The 20,143-nt window shown below is 47.8% G+C and overlaps 1 protein-coding gene across 6 annotated transcripts in view; it reads right to left on the reverse strand.

Moving 5' to 3' along the window:
* The window catches only part of ndrg4 (NDRG family member 4), a 178,586-nt gene that overhangs the window by 56,711 nt on the left and 101,732 nt on the right, over positions 1-20,143 (reverse strand). The window lies entirely within an intron of this gene.

Below are 20,143 nucleotides of genomic sequence, written 5' to 3' on the forward strand. Positions count from 1 at the left end.
GTGTGTATGTGGGAGGGAGAGTGTGTGTATGTGGGAGGGAGAGTGTGTGTATGTGGGAGGGAGAGTGTGTGTATGTGGGAGGGAGAGTGTGTGTATGTGGGAGGGAGAGTGTGTGTATGTGGGAGGGAGAGTGTGTGTATGTGGGAGGGAGAGTGTGTGTATGTGGGAGGGAGAGTGTGTGTATGTGGGAGGGAGAGTGTGTGTATGTGGGAGGGAGAGTGTGTGTGTGTGAGTGAGAGAGTGGGTGTGTGTGAGAGAGTGGGTGTGTGTGAGAGAGTGGGTGTGTGTGAGAGAGTGGGTGTGTGTGAGAGAGTGGGTGTGTGTGAGAGAGTGGGTGTGTGTGAGAGAGTGGGTGTGTGTGAGAGAGTGGGTGTGTGTGAGAGAGTGGGTGTGTGTGAGAGAGTGGGTGTGTGTGAGATTGTGTGTGTGTGTGTGAGACAGACTGAATGAGTGAGCGTGTGTGAGAGTATGTTTGTATGACAGTGAGTAACTGTGAAAGAGTGTGAATGTATGTGTGAAAGAGGGAGCGAGTGTGTCTGTGAGTGAGTGAGCACGTGTGTGAGTGAGTGCATGTGTGACTCAGTGAGTGTGAGAGAGAGAGAGAGAGAGAGAGAGAGAAAGTGAGTGCGTGTGAGAGAGAGTGTGAGTGAGGCCAGTGAGTCTCACGTCAGCGGTAGGGAAACTATTGGAGAAAATTGTGAAGGAGAGAATCTATCTCCACTTGGAGAGGCAAGCTTTCATTAGGGATAGTCAGCATAGCTTTGTCAGAGGGAGGTCATGCCTAACACCAGATGTGTGGATGAGGGTAGTGCAGTTGATGTAGTTTAAATGGATTTCAGCAAAGCCTCTGACAAGGTCCCACATGGGAGACTTATAAAGAAGGCAAAGGCACATGGGATACAGGGTAATTTGATAAGGTGGATTCAAAATTGGCTTGGTTGTAGGAGACTGAGAGTGATGACAGAAGGGTGTTTTTGTGACTGGAAGCCAGTGTCCAGTGGCGTACCACAGGGATCTGTGCTATTATTTGTCATTTATATAAACGACATAGATGACTATGTGGGGGGTAGGATTAGTAAGTTTGCAGATGACACAAAGATTGGCCGGGTGGTTAACAGTGAGGTTGAGTGTTTTGGGCTACAGGAAGATATAGACGGGATGGTCAAATGGGGAGATAAGTGGCAAATTGAATTTAACCCTGAAAAGTGTGAAGTGATACACTTTGGAAGGAGTAATTTGACAAGAAGTACTCAATGAACGATATGACACTAGGAAGTTCTGTGGAACAAAGGGACCTTGGCGTGTGTGTCCATAGATCTCTGAAGGTGAAGGGCTATGTTAGTGGGGTGGTGAAAAAGGCATATGGGATACTTGCCTTTATCAATCAAGGCATAGATTACAACAGTAGGAAGGTCATGTTAGAGTTGTATAGAACCTTGGTGAAGCCACAGCTGGAGTACTGTGTGCAGTTCTGGTTGCCACATTATAGGAAGGATGCCACATTATAGGATTGCACTGGAGGGGGTGCAGAGGAGATTCACCAGGATGTTGGCTGGGATGAAACATTTAAGCTATGAAGAGAGGTTGGATAGGCTTGGGTTGTTTTCGCTGGAGCAGAGAAGACTGAGGGGCAACCTGATCGAGGTCTATAAGATAATGAGGGGCATGGACAGGGTGGATAGGGACCAGCTGTTCCCCTTTGTTGAAGAGTCAGTCACGAGGGGACATAAGTTCAAGGAGAGGGGCAGGAGGTTTAGGAGGGATGTGAGGAAAAACTTTTTTACCCAGAGGGTAGTGACGGTCTGGCATGCACTGCCTGGGAGAGTGGTGGAGGCGGGTTGCCTCACATCCTTTAAAAAGTACCTGGATGAGCACTTGGCACATCATAACATTCAAGGCTATGGGCCAAGTGCTAGTGAATGAGTTCAGGTAGGTAGGTCAGGTGTTTCTCACGTGTCGGTGCTGACTCGAAGGGCCTCTTCTGCGCTGTGAGATTCTGTAATTCTGTGTGTGCGCGAGAGTAAGTATATGTGTGACAACGAGCGATAGTGTGTGACAGTGAGTGAGCGCATGTGTGAGGGAGAGAGCGTGAGAGATTGTGCATGTGAGAGACTGAGTGAGTGAAAGAGAGAGAGTGAGTTTGTGTGTGTATGTGTGAGAGACTAAGTGATTGTGGGTGTGAGAGAGTGAGTGTGTGTGAGAGAGTGAGTAAGTGTGTGTGTATGTGTGAGAGAGTAAGTGATTGTGGGTGTGAGAGAGTGAGTGTGTGTGTGAGAGAGTAAGTGTGTGTGAGAAAGAGTAAGTGAGTGCAAGTGAATCAGTGAGCGTGTGAGAGTGAGTGTGTGTGTATGTGAGAGTGAATCAGAGAGCGTGTGACAGAGAGTGTGTGTGAGTGAGGAGAGTGAGTGTGTGTGAGAGAGCGTGTGTGAGAGTGGACATGAGTGAGTGATTGAGTATGAGAGTGAGTGAGACTGGGTGTGAGAAAGTGACCGTGTGTGTGGGAGAGAGTGAGTGAGTGTGAGGGGATGAATGAGTGAGCGTATGAGAGTGTGGGTGTGAGAATAAATGTGTGTGAGAGAGACTAAGTGAGTGAGTGCGTGTGTGTGTGGGGGAGAGAGAGTGTATATGTGAGAGAATGAGTAAGTGAGTGAGTGAAAGAGTGAGCAAATCTGGATGTGGGAAAGTGAGTGTGTGTGTGAGAGAGAAAGTGAGTGTGTGTTTATGTGTGTGTGACAGAGTGAGTGTGAGTGTGTGCGTGAGTGAGTCTGGGTGTGAGAGAGTATGCATGAGTCTGGGTGTGAGAGAGTGTGTGTGAGTGAGTCTGGGTGTGAGACAGTATACATAAGTGAGTCTGGGTGTGAGAGTATGTGTGTGTGTGAGAGAGAGAGAGAGTGATTGCGCGTGAGAGTGAGTGCATGTTTGTATGAGAGAGTGAGTATGCGTGAGAGTGAAAGAGAGAGTGAGTGCATGTGACAGAGTGTGTAAGAGAAAGTGAGTGTGAGAGAGTGAATGAGTGTGTGAGGGAATGTGTGTGAGAGTGTGAGAGTGCACGAATGTGAGTGTGTATGAAAGTGAGAAAGTGAATGTGTGTGAGAGTGTGAGTGTGCGCACATGTTTGAGAGAGAGTATGAATGATTGTGTGTGTGTGTGTGTGTGTGAGAGAGAGTGAGTGAGTGCATGTGTTAGACAGTATGTGCCAGACAGAGGGAGAGTGAGTGAGTGTGTGTCTGTGAGAGGGCTTATTTGTGAGAGTGTGTGTTTGTGAGCGGGTGAGTGAATGCATGTGTGCATGTGGGAGAGAGCGCATGTTTGAGAGAGAGTGAGTATGCACGTCTGTGTTGGTGTGTGAGTGAGAGAGGGAGTGTGTGTGTGTGAGAGAGAGAGAGAGAGAGAGAGAGAGTGAGTGAGTTTGTGAGAGAGTAAGTGAATGAACGCGTGTGCATGTGTGAGAGAATGCATGCGTGAGATAGTGAGTGAGCGCGTGTGTGAGTTGGTGTGTGTGAGAGAGGGAGTGTGTGTGTGAGAGAGTGAGTGGTTGAGTGAGTGCATGTGAGAGTGAATGAGTGAGCATGTGTGTGTGTGAGTGCATGCATGAGAGAGTGTGAGTGTGAGACAGAGTGTGAGTGTGACAGGGAGTGTGAGTGTGTGAGAGTGAGTGAGCGCATGTGTGTGAGAGAGTGAGTGAGTGCGTGTATGTAAATGAGAGAGAATGAGTGCGTGTGTCTGAGAGTGTGTGTGGGAGTGAGTGAGTGTGTGTGAGAGAGAGTGTGTATGTGAGAGTGTGTGTGAGCGAGAAAGTGTGTGTGTGATAGTGTGCATGAGTGAGTGAGTGGGAGAGTGAGTGTGACAGAGAGAGTTACTACGTGAGTGAGTGCATGTGTGTGAGTGAGTATGAGAGGGAGTGTGTGTGAGAGTGAGCGAGTGAGTGAGAGTGAGATAGAGTGAGTGTGTGAGAGAGTGTGTGTGAGAGTGAGTATGTGAGAGTGTGTGAGAGAGAGTCAGTGTTAGATGGTGAGTGTGTCTGTGTGAAAGAGTGAGTATGTGAGAGTGTGTGTGTGTGTGACAGAGTGAGTGTGTGTGAAATAGAGTGAGTCAGTGAGAGTGTGTATGTGAGAATGAGTGAAAGAGTGTGTGTGAGAGTGAATCAGTGAGCATGTGTGAGAGGGTGAGTATGTTTGTGAGAGAGTGAGCGCATGTGAGAGAGTCAGAGTGCGTGCATGAGAGAGAGAGGGTTTGTGAGAAAGAAACTAGTCTGTGTATGTGAGAGAGTGAGTGTGTGAGAGAGAGAGAGAGAGAGAGAGAGAGAGTGTGAGTGAGTGAGGGAGTGTGTGAGTGAGAGTGTGTGTGCATGTGTGTGAGAGTGAATGAGTGCATGTGTGAGATAGAGAGTGTGAGTGAGTGAGTGAGTGTGACAGAGACAGTGAGTGCTTGAGAGAATGAGTGCATGCGTGTGTGAGAGAGTTAGTGTGTGTGTGTGCGCGAGTCAGTGTGTGGGAGACAGTGAGTACATCTGTGTGAGAGTGTGAGTTAGTGTGTGACAGTTTTTTGTGAGAGTCAGTGAGAGAGTGACTAGAGAGTTAGTGCGTGTATCTGTGAGACAGTGAGTGTGTGCGTGAGAGTGTGTGAGAGAGAGTGAATGAGTGAGTGTGAGAGTGTGTCTGTGCAAGAGTGAATATTTGTGTGAGAGTGAGGGTGCACGCATGTGTGAGAGAGAGTGAATGCATGTGTGTCAGAGCGTGACTGAGTGCGTGTGTTAGAGAGTGTGTGTCAGATAGAGGGAGAGTGAGTGAGTGAGTGTGACAGAGAGAGTTACTATGTGAGTGAGTGCATGTGTGTGAGAGTGAGAGTGAGTACGAGAGGGAGTGTGTGAGAGTGTGAGAGTAAGAGAGAGTGAGAGTGAGAGAGTGAGTGTGAGAGTGAGAGTGAGAGAGTGAGTGTGAGTCAGTATGTGTGAGAGTGAGTGAGTATGTGAGTGTGTGTGTGAGAGAGTGAGTGTGTGTGTGAGAGAGTGAGTGTGTGTGTGAGAGAGTGAGTGTGTGTGTGAGAGAGTGAGTGTGTGTGTGAGAGAGTGAGTGTGTGTGTGAGAGAGTGAGTGTGTGTGTGAGAGAGTGAGTGAAAGAGTGAGTGTGAGAGTGAATCAGTGAGCATGTGTGAGAGAGTGAGTGTGTGTGTGAGCGAGTGAGTGCATGTGAGAGAGTCAGGGTGCGTGCATGAGAGAGAGAGGGTTTGTGAGAGAGAAAATAGTCTGTATGTGAGAGAGTGTGAGAGAGAGAGAGAGAGAGAGAGAGAGAGAGAGAGAGAGTGTGAGTGAGCGTATGTGAGAGAGAGTGTGTGCACACGTGTGAGTGAATGAGTGCATGTGTGAGATAGAGAGTGTGAGTGAGTGAGCAAGTGTGACAGAGACAGTGAGTGTGTGTGTGTCAGTGTGTGAGACAGTGAGTGTGTCTGTGTGAGTGAGTGAGTTAGTGTGTGACAGTTTTTTGAGAGTCAGTGAGAGAGTGACTAGAGAGTTAGTGTGTGTGTCTGTGAGACAGAGTGAGTGTGTGTGTGAGAGTGTATGTTTGTGAGAGAGAGTGAGTGAGCCTAGATGTGTGAGAGAGGGTGAGTGAGCCTAAGTGTGTGAGAGAGTGAGCGCATGTGTGAATGAGTGAGTATGCGAGAGAGAGTGTGTGTGTATGAGAGAAAGTGAGTGAGTGTGTGTGAGAGAGTGAGTGCCTGTGTGTATGTGAGAGCGTGTGTGAGAGAGTGAGTCAGTGTGTGTGAGAGCAGGTGAGTGTGTGAGAGAGTGAGTGTGAGAGAGAGTGTGTGCGCGAGACAGTATGAGTGAGTGAATGTGACAGAGAGAACGAGTGCTTGAGAGAGAGGGAGTCTGTATGTGAGAGAGTGGGCGCATGTGTGAGACAGAGTGTGAGTGAGACAGAGTGTGAGTGAGACAGAGTGTGAGTGAGACAGAGTGTGAGTGAGACAGAGTGTGAGTGAGACAGAGTGTGAGTGAGACAGAGTGTGAGTGAGACAGAGTGTGAGTGAGACAGAGTGTGAGTGAGACAGAGTGTGAGTGAGACAGAGTGTGAGTGAGTGTGAGAGAGAGAGTGAATGAATGTATGTGCGCGTGAGAGAGGGTGTGTGAAAGTGAGTGAGTCTGTCTGAGATTGAATGAGTGTGTGTGTGAGTGAGTGAGTGCATGTGTGAAAGTGTGAGACAGAGGAAGAGAGTGCGTGTGTGTGTCCGTGTGTCCATATGTGTGTGTGTGTGTGTGTGTGTGTGTGTGTGTGTGTGTGCCTGTGTGTGAGCGCGAGAGGGAGGGGTGAGTGTGTGAGCGAGAGAGTGGGAGAAGGTGAGAAAGAGGGAGAAAGTGAGTGAGAAGGAAAGGATGTGTGTGAGAGAGTGAGTGTTTGTGTGAAAGAGTGAGCGAGTGTGAGAGTGAGTAAGTGAGTGTGTATATGAGAGAGAGAGAGAGAGGGAGCGTGTGTGTGTGTGTGTGTGTGTGTGTGTGTGTGTGTGTGTGTGTGAGAGAGAGAGAGAGAGAGAGAGCTTTTCAAAATAAACGGGTGAATACCTCAGTTAAAATAGTAGGGAGAGGGATTTCAATGGAGATGCAGAGTGTTCTTGCACCATTATTTCATAGCATAGCTTCAAGCAAAGGTCCTTGTAGATTTTCTGATTCAAAATCCATGCATCTCACAGTGGGAGAGTGGTTCCAGGGAAACTGGATAAATGGCTATCTTCAGTTGTTATCCCTGGTGTATCTTCAGTCATTCCAAAGATAGGTAGAAGCAGAGCAGAACTTCAGCCTGTGGCCAGAATTTTCCAGCCCTGTTGGTGTTGGACGTCATGACGGGCATCGGGGTACAATATGGCGAGAAGGCCAAAAATCGGTTTTATTCCAGCGTGAAACTACAGCAGGAGCATCCAATAGTATCTGCCATGGTGGACGCGAATCCCACTGGTGGCCAGTGTGAACCCGCTTTGTATCCCAATAATGGGTTGCAAAGTAAGCCCTGACCGGAATCGTCCCCCCACACCAGATTTACCATTTAGTCAGTGGGAAAACATGCCAGCCCAGAACATGTCTGGACAAGTGTGATGTGCAGAAGCCGTGACTTACCTTAGGGCCTTGCTCAAATCACAGACATCTGAGAAGCGGAAGATGTCGGAGCCCTGCAGCTACTGAACCCTGGAGGAACACATGCATTGCATGTTGGATGGATTCTCACGGACATGGCTCCACTGCAAAGCAACTCACGGGAGGTGAGAGATCTCCGTTGACGTCTTGGTCTGCTTTGGAATATCACAGTGTTGTCCATGGGCTGCTACAGCTGATCAGCAAGGTCCGGGGGAGAGGAAGGTCCAGCGAGTGGGAGAGGAAGGTGTACCGGGTGGGGGCTGGTGGGGGAGGAAGGTCTAGGTGTGACTGGGAGAAGAAGTTGTACCGGGGGTGTGAGGCTGGGAGGGGGGGGACGAGGTTGGGAGGGTGGAGAAGGTAGTACATGGGGAGGAGGGTGTAATGGGGAAGAATGCGGCAAGTGGACAAGCAGGTGTAAGGGGGGGGGGGGAGGTGTAAGGGGAGGAGCTCGGATGGTTGTGGGGGGAGGGGGTGGTGGAGACAAGAAGTCCAGGGGAAGGAAAGTGTCCGGGGGGATGATGGAGTAAGGGTGGAGGAGTAAGGGATGGAGGATGTCCAGGTGTATGTGCAAGGAGGGGTCTGTAGAGTTATGACGTGCTCCTGGGAGCAGACTGAGGGTAGCCGTGGTAGAAGGGAATGGTGAGTATGAGAAGGGGCAGAGGGAACTGGAAGGGTGGGAGGATGAGGGTGCATCGGATGTGGTAGAAAGGATGGCAAGGGTGGTTGATCGGGACTTGGAAGCAGATACGGACCTTGGGGGCGGGAAGGAGGTGGTCAGGGAGGTCAATGTGGATGGGGGTGGGATTCTCAGGAAGGTAGGGAATGCGTACGTTCACCTGGACATGGTGGAAAGACAAGGGTTCGGGTTGGTAGGTGACAATGGGGAGGTGGAAGGTGATGCCTGGGAGGTTGACAGACTGGGGGAGGAGAAAGGACAGGAGCTGAGCAAAAGCATGACTACGATCATTGTTGTTGAAATTGAAAGTGAGTGGAGCCTCTTGTTGGACGGCCATAGTTGCTACATGTGAGTGCAATCAGTGAGTGGACGGGGATGCAGGTCAGCTCACAGATGAGTGTGATAGATGAAGGCTCTGCACGTGGGAGAGTGCTTGCATAAGGCTCCGAAAGGCTCTGCCACACACACACTTCTCCCTCCACAATCACTCGTGGTCAGGCTGTGTGCCAGTGGGGGGGTTGGGGGTGGGTGGAATGCAGTGGGAGGACACACGAAGTCTGTCAATGAAGCTGAAAGACAACATTACACATTGTTCAGTGAAAGTGAAATATATTTTCAGATTATAATGTGACAAAATGTGTTCACCTGTGCAACCACTTATGATCAGGATTTCTTAACTTTTTCTAGCCGACCACTTCTTCCAGGTGCCGCCCTGACATCTGCAGCAGGGGTGGAAACAGCCTGTGCAATGGTTGGCCTGGTTGCCTCTGATGACTTTAATGTGCATCCTCTGAAGAGCTGAGGCCTTGAGGGCCCCAGCCGGCTTTGGGTGTTTGGCTGTCTTCCTTTGGGCCAACCATTCCCTTTCTGGTGCACGTGCACGAGGTTGAGGGGGGTCACAGAGAAAGGGGATTCGGAGAGAGCGAACAGCCTCTGAGATTCCTGAGTGGATGACCAGGGGTGTTCGGCTGCTGCTCCTCCTCTCTTCGGGTGCCCGAGTGCCCCAGTCTGACTCCTTGAGGGGAAGGACCACCTGGAGGGATGTTGAAGTGCCCTGTTTCCCTCTTGCATTGCCACTGCAAGAACTTGCCCATGGCTACCACGATGGAGTGCAGGTCATTACGCATCTCTGCGTTCTGTTGGACCCGGGTCTCCATGGTGTCTGCCATCCTCCCTATGGAGACCTCCATACGTGCACATGTGGGCACTTCATCAGAGGGCAAGCGGATGGCTCCTCTGGCTCACGTGCCACTCTGTTGAGGACTTCCAACAGCTCTGTGTGATGATTTCCTATGTTCTGCTGACTCTCCATCATGAGTTGGAAGGCCGAATCCAGAGGCTCGTCATCTGGCTAGGAGCTCACAGATGCCTCTTCCCCAACTGATTGCCAGGGAGCTCGTGAGAAGCTTCCTCCTCCTGCTGTGGACATGTACCTGTGTGGTAACCACCAGATTGTGAACCCAAGCCTGATATAGATCTAGGTCCCACCAAAGTGTATGTCTCTGTGCTGGTGGAGGGTGTGGGTAAGCAGTCTTCTAGGCTGCTTATTTCCAGCTCTTCAATGGAGGAGGTGACCTCTGGGCTGGAGGTGAGGACCTGGATGGAGCTGAGGGACTGGCTGGCTGAGGGCGTCAGTCACTTTCATCAGAGAGCAAGCGGATGACTCCACTGACTCGTGTGCCACTTTGTTGAGGGCTTCCAATAGCTCCGCGTGATGTTCCCCTACGTTCTGCTGACTCTCCATGATGAGCTGGAAGGCCGAATCCAGAGGCTTGACATCTGACTGGGACGTCACAGATGTCTCTTCCCCAGCAGTACTCCAAGTGGAGGGGAGCTTGGCTGAACCTGCCTCCCCCTGTTGCAGACACGTGTCCGGGTGGTGACCACCAGATTGTGAACCCAAGCCTTCTCCAGATCTAGGTCCCACCGAGGCATGTATCTCTGCTCTGGTGGTAAGCATAGGTAAGCGCTGGGATAGGTCTTCCAGGCTGTTTATTTCCAGCTCTTCAATAGAGGAGGTGTCCTCTTCGCTGGAGGGGAGGACCTGGACGGAGCTGAGGGACTGGCCTGGCTGAGGGCGTCAGTCACTTTGCAGAGCTCCCTGTGGACCAAAATAGAGATAATTAGTGCATGGCAGCAGAGTTAAAAACAGAAGCGAGACTACTCACAGTTGTGTTGACAGAGGGATGATGAGGTGCAGGATCCTCACGTAGATGTTCACCACCAACCCCACCTTACTGCAGGCACGGTCCATGTGCTCACCAGTCAGAGCAACGGCGCATTCCTCAAAGTGATTGAGGGGCCTAAAGTGGGCCACTCCACCCCCAGTCAGGGACCTCTCCCTGCTGTTGTGCGCCAACTTCTCTTGCCTGAAAACCGTTGCAGAGTGTGAGCAGGACGCATGGCACTGTGTGGAACATTTGTGTGGAGCCATGGACGGGATAAGAATGCAAGCTCCAGAGGATATTAGTCTGATAGAGGTGTGAGGGTGCGTGTGAGTGTTAACAGTGTTGTCCCTTGAGGTGCAACAGCCCAGTTGATGTGTGATGGGTTTGTGAGTGTGTGAGTTGTGAGTGATGAGGTGGTTGACTTATCCTGGCAGAATCAAGAGTATTCATCATCTTCCTGCACTTCTCTATGCTCTGGTGGCACTGACCACCGCTGCCACTGCCTCCCAGGCCAGACTGATGACTCTGGTGGACCTCCTGTGGCTAGAGTGGGGGTAGAGGACATTGTGGCGGCCTTCCACTCCATCCAGCAGGCAACCCAAAGAGGCGTCTCTAAATTTGGGGACTGCCAGCTTCTTTGCTTTCGGGGCCATCTGTTGCCTGGAGGGGTCCTAGTCTGTGGACATGAAGTGGGCTACACTCTGGTGCGCTTTAAATATGGCGCCCCGAGCGAGGAGGCACCGAGGTAACAACGGGGCAGGCAAATCCAAGTCCACCCGCCTGCAATCTGGCATGTTTCCCATGAATGCATTAATGGGGTGGGTTACACCGGGAATGGGACAATATGGCGTGAAAACCTGCCTTTGCAGCTGCTGAGTAAAACAATTTTTTTCCCACCCGCTACCGCACTTTGTGCAAATGTGGGATGATTCTGCCCTATGTTTCAAAAACTTGTCCTTTTTTCAAGGAAAGCCCAGCCAAGTACTTTCCTCTACAAGTAATGTATGACCCTAAAAGTGGCAGTCGTGGCTCATTCTTGCCTCTGAGTCTCCAGGTTCAAGTCTCACTTCAGGGCTTGAGCATGAAAATCAAGGTTGACATTCCAGTGCAGTACTGAGGGAGGCTGCATTGTCAGAAGTTCCACCTTTCAAATGAGACATTAAAGTGCAGGGCCCCTCTTCCTGTTTGGGGGAAAGGGATGCAAAAGATCCCAAGGCGCTAATTTGAAAAAAGAGCAGAGGAGTTATCCGTGAAGTCCTGGTCAATATTTATCTCTTAATCCACATCACAAAAAACAGATTATCTGGTCAATATCATATTGCTGTTTGTGGGAATTTGCTGAGTGCAAATTGACTGCCGCTTTTCCTACATTGCAACAGACACTACACTTCAAAAGTACTTCATTGCCTTGATAGCACTTTGAGGCCTCTGGTGGTCGTGAAAAGCACTATATAAACACAAGTCTCTTTTTTATTCCTCTTCTAACAGACCACATTGTCTTCGTCAGGCACAGTGTCTATAGCAGGCACAGAGATTGCCTGTGCCAGGAACCAAGATCACTTATACTAGACATCAAGATCGCATGCATCAGACACAATCTGTGCCTATATTGGGTTCAGAGATCATCTGTGCTAGGATACAGCCTGTGCCTCTGCCAATATACAGTGTGTCTGAGCCAGTCTCCATCAATATCTGCTTCTTTAACAGCACCTTCCAACAAGCATCATTTACCACATAGAAGGACAAGGACAGCAAGGGCACATGTGACCAGCACCTGCAAGGTCCCTGCCAAATCACACACCATCCTGACTTGGAAATATATCATTGTCACTTGGTCAAAACCACGGAACTCACTCCCTAACAACACTTGGTCAAAACAACAGAATTCATGCCCCAACGACACAGTGGGTACCTTCAGCGCACTGACCGTAGCAGTTCATGAAGGTGGCACATCACCACCTTCCTGAGGGCAATTAGGAATGGACGATAAGTGCTGGCCTCAGCAGCGATGTCTGCATCCCTTAAATGAATAAAAATAGAGAGGTCGATTGTAGCAGAAACATATGAACCTCTGATTGCTGTTATCAGACTGATCCTTTTTCACTGTACCCCGTTACTGAACCCAGCATGTCACTGACTGATATATCTTAGTAACTGAATTAATTTTGCACTCGAATTTCATACTCAACACTTGGGTCTGACTGCACTCCTGATCTTCCAACTCCATTTGCAAAGATTTCAAGGTGACCTCCACTGGCACCACAAATACCAGTTCAGCCCCATTAAAAAATAAAACGCAGAACTTATTATCTTCAGAAGCAGCAATTAAGGACAACTCTCATTGGCTTCATGACCCCAGTATATCATTTCCATAGTCCTTCAATGAGTTATACTCCTCACAATTGCAGGTAGTCTCAAACAGCAGCAGCTCTTCGTGCTCTGCATGTTAATAAACCTCTGCACCAAAGCAGCTTCAAGCAACATATTCTGGTGTGCACAACAGGATTTCTTGCTTTAGAACACACATATCCGCTAACTGAGTATGGGAGTGAAAGGGATTGCACCTTTTTAAAATTTATTCACAGGATTTGGCAATGTTGGCAAGGCCAATATTTACTGCCATCCCTAATTGCCCTTTAATGGCACAACTGAACACACAGCTAGACCATTTCAAAGGTCAGTGAAGAGGGCATTGCTTGGATGTAGAATCACACATTGGCCAGACTGGGTAAGGATGCAGGTTTCAATCCCATTTTTTATTTTTCCCTCCTTTTTCCATTTCTCAACAACAACGGCTTGCATTTATAAAGCAGCTTTAATGTAATAAAATGTCCCAAGGCACTTCACATAGACATTAAAAAACAAACCATGCCACCAGGGAGATATTTTGGAAGTTGGCCAAAAACGTGGTCAAGGAAGTAAATTTTGAGCAGCATCTTAAAGGAGGAAAGGAGAGGAGAGAGGTGGAGAGGTTTTTGGAGGGAATTCCAGACCCTGGGGCCTCAGCAGCCGAAGGTGCAGCAGCATATGACAGAGTGATTAGAATTGGGGTTGCATAAAAGCCCAGAATTGGAAGAGCGCAAATAACTCGGTGGGTTGTGGGGCTGGGAGAGATTACAAAGATAGGGAGGGGAAAGGCCATGGCAGGGTTTAAAAACAAGAATGAGAATTTTAAAATTGAGGCACTGTAAAACCAGGAGTCAATGTAGGTCAGGGAGCACAACGGTGATGGGTAAAGTTGGAATGAGCTTAAGTTAATGTAGGGTGGAAGATGAGAGACTGGCCCGGAGACCTTTGCAACAGTCAAGGCTAGAGGTGACAAAGCTATAGATGAGGATTTCAGCCGGTGAGCTGAGGCAGGAGTGGAGTCAGGTGATGTTACAGAGATGAAGTAGGCAACCTTAGTGATGGTGCAGATATGTGGTTGGAAATCCATCTCAGGGTCAAATATGACACCAGTGTTGTGAACAGTTGCAGCTCAGCCTCAGATAATTGCTGGGGGAGGGATGGAGTCGGTGGCTAGGGAATGGAGTTTGTGGCAGGGACCAAAGACAATGGCTTCAGTCTTACCAATATTGAGTTGGAAGAAATTTCTGATCATCCAGTAGTGGGTATCTGATGAGCAACTTGACAATTTAGAGACAATGGAGGTGGCTGAGAGAGGCGGTGATGAGGTACAATCCAGCAAAATTTCCTCCAACTAAATATTGGGAAGACTGAAGCCATTGTCTTCAGTTCTCGCTTCACCCTCCATTCACTTTCCACTGACTCCACCCCCTCCCTGCTAACTGTCTGCAGCTGAACCAGACCATTCACAATCTTGGTATCATATTTGATCCCAAGATGAGTTTCCAACTACATATTCATGCCATCATTAAGACTGCCTATTTCCATCTGGGTCACTGGGTCAAACTCCTGGAACTCCCTCCCTAACAGTGCTGTGGGTGTACCTGCACTACATGGACTGCAGTGGTTCAAGAAGGCAGCTCACCACCACCTTCTCAAGGGCAATTAGGGATGGATAATGAATGCTGGCCTAGCCAGCGAAGCCCAAATCCCTTGAATGAATAAAAAAAACCTCCATAAAATCACCTAACTCTGCCCCAACCTCAGCTCATCTGCTGCTAAAAACCCTCATTGATGCCTTTGTTACCTCTAGACTTCAATATTCTAACACAGTCCTTTCCAGCCTACCACATTCTGACCCCCATATACATGAGATCATCCAGAACTCTGCTACCCTTAAAAACTTCTCTCTTTGACCAAGCTTCTCATCATCTATGATAATGTCCTCCTATGTTATATTTATTCTTTCGTGGGATGTGGCATCACTGACAAGGCCAACATTTGCTACCCATTTCTAATTGCCCTTGAACTGAGTGGCTTGCTAGGCCATTTCAGAGGGCAGTTATGAGTCAACCACATTGCTGTGGATCTGGAGTACACATAGGCCAGACTAGGTAAGGATGGCAGATTTCCTGCCCTAAAGGACATTAGTGAACCAGATGGTTTTTTTACAACAATCAATGATAGTTTCATGGTCACTATTACTGAGACTAGCTTCAATTCTAGACGTTATTAATTAAATTTAAATTTTCAGAGCTGCCTTGGTGAGGTTTGAACACATGCCCCTTGGACCACTCATCCAGTGATATTACCACTTTGCCACCATCACCCCCATTGGGTAAGTGTCATGTCTTGTAGAGCCTCTGTGAAGTGCCTTGGGACATTTTATTACATTAAAGGAGCTATATAAATTCAAGCTGTTGTGGCCGTTGTTGAGATAGAGCTGGTTATTTACATAATTATAAAAAGTATTTTTTCCTTCACTTTTTTCCTCATAATGCATTTCTGGTTCTTGCTGAGACTGTCATTAGTCCAGTACTTCTCACATTCGAGTCTCTAATGACCAGAACCTGAAAACACCAAGATTACTTGTCACATTTGTCACTGGCAGACTGACTGACCAACTCTGGTCAACATCAAGATGCATGGTAAACATTCCACTTAGTCTCCAGTACAAATACCAGTACTCACCACCCACCACCCCCACCCCCCCCAGGCCCATTGAAAATTGCATCCAAAGTAACATCTTCAGCTGTTGATTCTCACTTAATTTATTAAACAGTATAAAATGCATTTACATTTTTCCCTCCACTTGCAGTTCACCATTATTTGTACATTTTCTCAGTTGGTGTCAGAGTCACTCTGGTTGTTGTAGTTCTATAGGAGCTGGGTGAGAATTACAACTCCCAGACATTTCTGTTTCACTCAAAGAGGAACATATACAGAATTTGTAAACAGGAGACACAGCTCCTCGGTTGTTTTCCCTCCTACTTTGACATAGATTGTTGTGGTGCAATGTGGCTATTTTAGCTCCAAGAGGGCTGGATGAAAACTACAACTCCCATGCTACACCTCCCTTACCCCAATACACAATTCACGTACCATTTTCCAGACAGAAGGTCAGGCCCACATCAGGGGTCAACCGCTTGCAAGAATTTTTTTAACATTAAATAACCAACTACAACTCCCATGATACACCTCCCTTACCCCAATACACAATTCACGTACCATTTTCCAGACAGAAGGTCAGGCCCACATCAGGGGAATCAACCACTTGCAAGAATTTTTTTAACATTAAATAACCAAATTTATGGAGAGATTTTGAATTGATTTTTTAGATTTGTGGAATTGTTTGCATTTTTATTATGTGTATTATAAACTGTTGTTTCCAGCTGTAAACATTGACCTGAATGTAGAAGGAAAAGGTGGCCAAACGCAAAGTGAAGAAATTAGGGCCGGATTTTAACTACCAAGGCAGGTAGCTTGAGTTGGAGAAGTTCCTGACTTGGCAGACCTGCCTCAATATAAAGTTCCCCGTCACATACAATTTTTGCTCCAGGGAGGCGGGGGCAGGATGGAGTTGGGCCTGCTGACCCTGGAAGCAGATTAAAGGTAGCCAAGGGGGTGGAAGAGTGTCAAGGCACGCTCATTAGAATGCCTACCTCAGTTCTCCATGTGTTTCAAAACATGTTAGGCCCTCTAGCCCGCACCCCTCATATCTGCTCATCCCCGACCCACCCTATGCCCTCCATGTTCCCTCAATGCCTCCTCATACCTCCAAGCCCCCTTATAGTCACTCACTCGGTGTCCACTTTGGACAGATCTCAGGAGCAAAGTCGAGATGAAAAAAAAAATTAAACTTCTAACAATCTAATAGAACTCTCACTCAAACATAATTGATGCAAAAAAATCCCATTCATGAAAGCCATTCAAAGATTTTAAATCCCTTCAAGTGATCAATTGGTTATACAAATAAAAAAAAACTTCTATTCAGTAACCACATCAAAGACAGCTAATCCTTTCATAGCCTATTAAAACTGTCAAGAGATGAATTCAGTGCTCCCCGCTGAGAGAACTCCATTGAAACTGTAGGAACAGATGGTAATGTTTTTTTCCAAGCTACACCACATAGCCTATCAATCACAGCAGTCCAGCAGCCAGTGTTCTTTTACTCTGACAGCTGCAGCCTGTTTTTTTCTTGTTTAAAGGGCTGGGGATTAAAATAACTTCAGGTCATAATGCTTAAACAGTCTCCAGGAATTAAAGATTAATCTCCAGAAAACTGCTGGCAACAACCTATGAAAACAATCATAAGGGTATGAAAAAGAAAGTTGTTTTTTCTTATTTTAACACTCTTGTTTATTAGTTACAAAGACTTTGGAAATTGGGCAATAAGGTTGTTTGACCTACAGTCATTAATCATCCATTAGGTAATGAAGAGAGTTTGCTTTCCAATTGGCTGGGAGGATTTTACTCTTCCGGGACAGATGTGATGGGTGACCAAGGTCAGGAGCGAAGAGAGTGAGCTGTTTGGGGGTGGGTTGGTTGGAGGTGGGAGGTCATGTGATGAAACCTCTGGGAATACATCCAACCAGAGTTGGCAACCCTAGATTTGGCAAGATAATTTCATAAAGCAATGACAAGAGTAACTGCAACAGAGGAGCTCATGAACTGTGATGTATCCTGAAGGTGAGGCTTCCTCTGGTTAACACCCTCTGTAGAAAGGATTCGCATTGCAAGGCTTCCATGTCAAGTACTTTGAGGGATATCACAGGATTTTCTCCGAGCACTGCTCACAAAATCTTCCCCAATAACCTTGTCCACACAAACAGTTATATGGTATTCCACCTCCGCTTTCGAGACTCACCATTAGGGCCTTGCTCACATCGCGGACATCTGAGGAGTACAAGATGCTGGAACCCTTGGGGGAACATGTGAATTGCGTGCTGGGTGGACTTAGATAGACATGGTTCCACCGCGAAGTAGTTTATGGAAGGTGGGAGGTTACTGTTAATGTCTGGGGTCTGCTTCAGGACATCAGGGTCTTGGCCAAGGGCTGCTACGGATGATCGTCGAAGGGTTGGGGAGGAAGACCTAGATTTGACTAGGAGAGGAAGGAGTACTGGGAGGGAGGGGTGAGGAGGAACGTGTAAGCGTAGGAGTCTGGAGGGTTGGAAGGAACCTCCTTCAGAGGTGAGGAAGAAGTCTGGAGGGTTGGAAGGAATTTTGAGGGGGAAGGAACGAGTTCAGAGTAGGGGGGGCTGGGGGTGGGAGGAAGGAAGGAGACCGGGCGCGGGGGGAGGAAGGAGTGAGAATGAAAGAGACAGTAAGGAGGAGGATGTCCAGGTGAACATGCAAGGGAGGGGTCTGTGGAGTCGATGACCGCTTCCTCGGGACTGAACTGAGGGTCGGCATGGTAGGAGGGAATGGTGAATGTGAGAGACGGAAGATTGAGCTGGTAGGATGGGAGTATGAGGGTGTGACAGTAATGGTAGAGAGATGGGAGGCAAACATGGACTCTGGGGATGGGAAGGAGGAGGTCGGGGAGGTCAGTGTAGATTGGGGTGGGATTCTCAGGAAGGTAGGGAACATGCACATTCACCTGGACATCCTGAAAAGAAAAGGATTCTGGTTGATAGGTGATGGTGGGGAGATGGAAGGTGATGCCAGGGCGGTCAACAGTGATCAGGGAAAGGACATAGGTGACCGGAGGGAGGGGAAAAGATGGGGGAGCTGAAAACAAACCTTACAACAACTATGGTTCCAAAATCGAAAGTGAGAGGAGCCTCGTGTTCGGGGGCACAGGTGCTGCATGGGAGTGCGATCAGTGGGTGGGCGGAAATGCAGGTCATCTCAGATGGACAACTGAAAGAGAACCCCAGCAGGCAGCACTGAAAATGCCCAGGACATTGAGAAGAGTGTAATTGACGAAGGCTCCGCATGCATGGGAGAATGCTTGCATGAGGCTCCAAAAGGCCCTGCCACACACACACACACTTCTCCCTCCAGAATCACTCATGGTCTGGCTGCATGCAGCTGAACTGCTAGTTGGGGGGGGGGATTCAGGGGGAGGACTCACAAAGTCTGTAAATAAAGCTGGAAGACACCATTATACATTACTCAGTGGAAGTGAATACATTTTCAGATTATAAAGTAACAAAATGTGTTCACCCATGCAATCACTTAAGATCAGAAATTCTGAACTTTTCTCGGCCTGCCACTTCTTCTAGATGCTGCCCTGACATCCGCAGGAGCGGTGGAGACGCCTATGCAACAGTTGGCCTTGTTGCCTCTGATGACTTTGGCATTGGTCCTCTGGAGAGCTGAGGCCTTGAGGCCCTGACTTGCTTTGCCTGTCCTCTTGTGGGCCACCCACTGCCTCTGCAGCGACAGAAGATGAGGTTGAGGGTGTCACAGGCAAAGGCAAAGGAAAGTTGGTTTTCCAGCAAAAAAATGAAATTTAGCTTTCACAACCTGATTCCCACCTCCACTGGGAGACAAAATCCAGCCCAGGGTGTCCAATTAATAAAAGTAGTGTCCTGTCCAAATTAAATTTATCAATGCAAATTTAATGTGGGTCTATATTATGGATCTATTTTATAACATGGCCAGAAAAAAGCTCAAGTCCTCATGAAGCTTACTATTTAACAGGGATCCCATAACTGACACTCACTCTTTCATTAAAGGCTGTTCTTTCAATACAGGTGTACACCAAAAGCAGACTGAAGCTATGAATACCATGACATTGGAAGCTACATGGGAAAGGGGCAGACAGCTATTTTCTGAAGCCTTCCTCTTTTGAAGCTGTTTGCCAAGACCTTGTCTGAAATGGTCATTTTCCATTGATGAGGGATAGAGGAGTTGGGTTATGAGGAGTGATTATGCAAGTGCGTCTGGAAATCTCACTGGAAAAGAGAAGGTCGAGAAGCGATATGATTGCTGTTTTTAGGATTCTGAAGGGACTAGGTAATGCAAACCATGATAAACAATTTAACCTTGAACATAAAATCAAAGAACACGCCCTCCAATTGAGGGGAGGAGGGGTAAAATCAATTGGCAAAAACAATATTTCTGTGAATCTATGGAAGACTCCTTAGGAAGATGGTACAAGCAATTTGTATTGATTCATTCAAGTGCAAATTAGATTTCTTTCAGAAAATAACATTTCGGGATACAATGTATCAGTAATGAGACATGATGTGGTAAGTGGCTCGGGAGGAAAAGATGACATTGGACCTATGGATTCAAAAAGCTCTCGAGCACAGGGTTTTTTCTCCCCTCATGCCTGGGTCTCTTGTAGACTAATTGATAAAGATTGTTTGCTGTGCTTAGTACAATACTGTTATCATTGTATTATGATGGTGGAAGGCAAACTAGATAGAGCTTGGTCTTTTATTGTGTGGCAATTCCTATATTCCCGTGAACCGAGCCATTGAGTACCAGCAGGTGACCAGAGGGTTACATTAAGATCGTGCCTGATCCTGTCCTCAAAGCTATCTATACATACCACTAAGTAACTATCACTGAACACTGACTCATGGCTGTTTCTCCTGTGCCCTCCTTCATCCAGGACGTTGTAGGCCAATCCTGGCACCAGCATGGCTAGCTCAGTTGACATCAGATAACACAGCACAGACCAGGAATTGAACATCGCACCTTCTGATCTGAATGTTTTGATGCATCATTAAACTGTGTCTCTACTCATTAGGATAGTGGGAAATCCCCTCCAAATATTTTTTGCACAACATAAATATTTCTATCAGCCAAACCCCTTTCCATTCAATCCCATTACACAGAATTCAAATGGAACAAGTCCCTTCCCAATCAATT

This window comes from Carcharodon carcharias, chromosome 7 (assembly GCF_017639515.1).
Source record: "Carcharodon carcharias isolate sCarCar2 chromosome 7, sCarCar2.pri, whole genome shotgun sequence".
Classification (NCBI taxonomy): domain Eukaryota; kingdom Metazoa; phylum Chordata; class Chondrichthyes; order Lamniformes; family Lamnidae; genus Carcharodon; species Carcharodon carcharias.